General features: G+C 37.7%; 1 pseudogene; it reads right to left on the minus strand.

The window, feature by feature from the left end:
- Positions 1–2,679: 2,679 nt before the first annotated feature.
- LOC103680954 lies at positions 2,680–3,308 on the minus strand (annotated as a pseudogene).
- Positions 3,309–3,548: the final 240 nt, after the last annotated feature.

Genomic DNA, 3,548 nt, shown 5'->3' on the forward strand with positions numbered 1-3,548 from the left:
ATTTCACTTCTGATATATACAAACACACACACACACACGTGTATGTGTGTGTGTGTGTGTGTGTGTGTGTATCTCACATTATCCTTATCCATTCATCTATCAATGGACACTTGGGCTGTTTCCATAGTTTGGCCATTGTAGATTAAGCTGCTATAAACACTGGGGTGCATGTGTCTCTTTGAATTAGTATTTTTGTATTCTTTGAGTACATACATAGTAGTGTGATTGCTGGGTTGTAGTTAATTCTATTTTTTTACTTTTTGAAGAACCTCCCCACTGTTTTTGGCTGCACCAGTCTGCACTCCCACCAACACTGAAAGAGGGCTCCCCTTTCTGCACATCCTTGCCAACACATTGTTTTTTGTGTTAATTTTAGCTATTCTGAAATGTGTGAAGTGATATCTCATTGTAGTTTTGATTTGTATTTCCTTGGTGGTAAGTGATGGTGAGCATTCTTTCATGTGTCTGTCGGCCATCTGTATGCCTTCTTTGGAAAAATGTCTATTCATGTTCTGCCAATTTTTAATTGGATTATTTGGTTTTGGGGTGTTGAATTTTGTAAGTTCTTTATATATTTTGGATACTAACACATTATTGGATACGTCATTTGAAAGTATATTCTCCTGTTCTGTAGAATGTCTTTTAGTTTTGTTGATTATTTTCTTTGCTGTGCAGAAGCTTTTTATTTTGATGTAGTCCCAACAGTTTATTTTTTCCCGGTTCCCTTACCACAGGAGACATAGCTAGAAAGAAGTTGTTACAGCTGATGTCAAAGAAGTTACTGCCTGTGCTCTCTTCTAGGATTTTTATGGTTTCAGGACTCACATTTAGGTCTTTAATCCATTTTGAGCTTATTTTTGTATATGGTGTAAGAAAGATGTCCAGTTTCATTCTTTTGCATGTAGCTGTCCAGTTTTCTCAACACCATTTAAGAGACAGTCTTTTTCCCAATAGACAGTCTTTCCTGTTTTGTTGAAGATTAATTGACCATACAGTTGTAGGTTCATTTCTGGGTTTTCTAACTTATTCCACTGATCTATGTGTCTATTTTCCTGCCAGTATCACACTGTTTTGATCACTACAGCTTCACTTTTTTAAGTTAAAATATTTTATTTAATTATTTGAGAAAAATAGAGAGAGTGAAAGCACGCGTGGCTACAGAAGCAGATGGAGAAGCAGACGCCCCGCTGAGCAGGGAGCCCATGCAGGTGTTGATCCCAGGACCCTCAGATCATGATCTGATCCAAAGGCAGACACTTAACTGACTTAACTGCCCAGGAGCCCCATCGCTATAGCTTTGTAATATAACTTGAAGTCCAGAATTCTGATGTCCCCAGCTTTACTTTTCTTTTCAAAGTTTGCTTTGCTATTCACAGTATTTTGTGATTCCATACACATTGTTGGAATATTTGTTCTAGTTCTGGGAAAAATGCTGGTGGTATTTTGACAGGGATTGCTTTAAACCTGTAGATTGCTTTGGGTAGTATAAACATTTTAAAAAGATTTGCTGTTTCAATGTATGAACATGGGATGTCTTTCCATTTCTTTGTGTCATCAATTTCTTTCATCAGTGTTTTATAATTTTCAAAGTTTTTCAGTTCTTTGATTAGGTTTATTCCTATGTATCTTACTGTTTTAGGTACAACTATAAATGGGATTGCTTTCTTTGTTTCTGCTGTGTCATTGTTGGTGCATAGAAATGCAACAGATTTCTGTATATTGATTTTGTATCCTGTGACTTTACTGAATTTGTGTTATCAGTACTAGCAGGTTTTTTTTTTTTTTTTTGTGGAGTCTTTCCAGTTTTCTATATATAGTATCATGCCATCTGCAATAGTGACATTTTACTTCTTCCTTGCCAATCTGGTTTCATTTCTTTTTGTTGTCTTATTGCTATACCTAATAACTTTTAGTACTATGTTGAATAAAATTAGTGAGAATGGACATCCCTGTCTCATTCCTGACCATAGAGGAAAAGCTCTCAGTTTTTCCCCATTAAGGATATTAGCTGTGGGTTTTTCATATATGGCCTTTATTATGTTGAGGTATGTTCCCTCTAAACATACTGTGTTGAGGGCTATTATCATGAATGGATGTTGTATTTTCTCAAATGCTTTTTCTGCATCTACTGAAATAATCATATGGTTCTTTTTTTTAATAATAATTTTTAATTATGTTATGTTAGTCACCATACAGTACATCCTTAGTTTTTGATGTAAAGTTCCATGATTCATTGTTTGCGTATAACACCCAGTGCTCCATGCAACATGTGCCCTCCTTAATGGCACCGGCCTATACCAGCCCCCCACCCCCCCAAAGCCCTCAGTTTGCTTCCCAGAGTCCATAGTCTCTCGTGGTTCATTCCCCCTTCTGTTTACCCCCCCTTCATTCTTCCTTTCCTTCTCCTACCGATCTCCCTATTTCGTATGTTCCCTAAATGAGTGGAACCATATGGTAATTGTCTTTCTCTGCTTGACTTATTTCACTTAGCATAATCTCCTCCAGTCCCATCATGATATATGGTTCCTATCCTCTTACCTATCTCTCTATTGATCATTTGATTGATTTTTGATCCTACAAGAAGCCATAACTTTATTTATGGTAGAAACAATACAAATTCCAATCTAAGTTGCAAATATTCTTTTGAAACACCAAAAAGTGGTCCTTGTTTTCAGATGGTTACATTGTTAATTCTATAATAACATTTACAATGTCATTCCTGTTGTTCCTCAGGACTCGGATGCCTTTGCTCTTGACACATTTGCTTGTGACGTGACTAATTCTATGTCCTTAGCCTCTCCATGTGTTTCCTCAACCTCTTCCTCTTTGCTCTCCTCCTGTACAGTTGGAGTCTGTGTGTTTTCTTGAATGTTTGAGACAGCTTAAACTTGAACACTGAGTTTCTTAGCAGCCGCTAGTTGTGCCAGCTAAGACAAATCCTTGATCTTGGCTTCCCTAAAAACTATGTAGGTATCTGAAACTGGGCTCTTGTAGACATCTGGTTTTGTGATGACAGAGAGAGTATTCTTAGATTTCTGGATAGTGACTCTAGTAACCCCTTTAACCTGTCGTAGACCCATTTTAGACATAGCCTTCCATACCTTCTTTTTACTCTGGCTCTGTTTTGCTTTACTGACTGGTTCTTTATCAATTTCAGCTGCTGCTGCCAGCTGGGCTTATGTGGTTGCCAGTGTGGAATCTTGTTTCTCGAGCTCTGACTCATTAATGTTGGATTCTATTCCAGACCCAGTCTCAGTCTGGAGCTATGGTACCTCCTGCTTTATGGTTTCTGTGGGTTCAGCTGGCATTGTGTGCAGGGAACATGGAACCAAGATGGCAACAGAAAGGGAGCAAGTGGGAGTGTAGCCCATACCTGTTGCAGAAGGATTATCCTTTCTTTTATAAATGTGATATATCACATTGATTGATTTGTGACTGCTGGACCACTCTTGCAACCCAATTATAAATGCCTCTTGATCATGGTGAATCATTTTTTTAATGTTGTCGGGTTTGGTTTGTTAGGATTTTGTTGAGGATTTTTGCATCTA

The sequence above is a fragment of the Ursus maritimus genome, unplaced genomic scaffold (genome assembly GCF_017311325.1).
Source record: "Ursus maritimus isolate PB19 unplaced genomic scaffold, ASM1731132v1 scaffold_28, whole genome shotgun sequence".
In the NCBI taxonomy this organism is placed as follows: domain Eukaryota; kingdom Metazoa; phylum Chordata; class Mammalia; order Carnivora; family Ursidae; genus Ursus; species Ursus maritimus.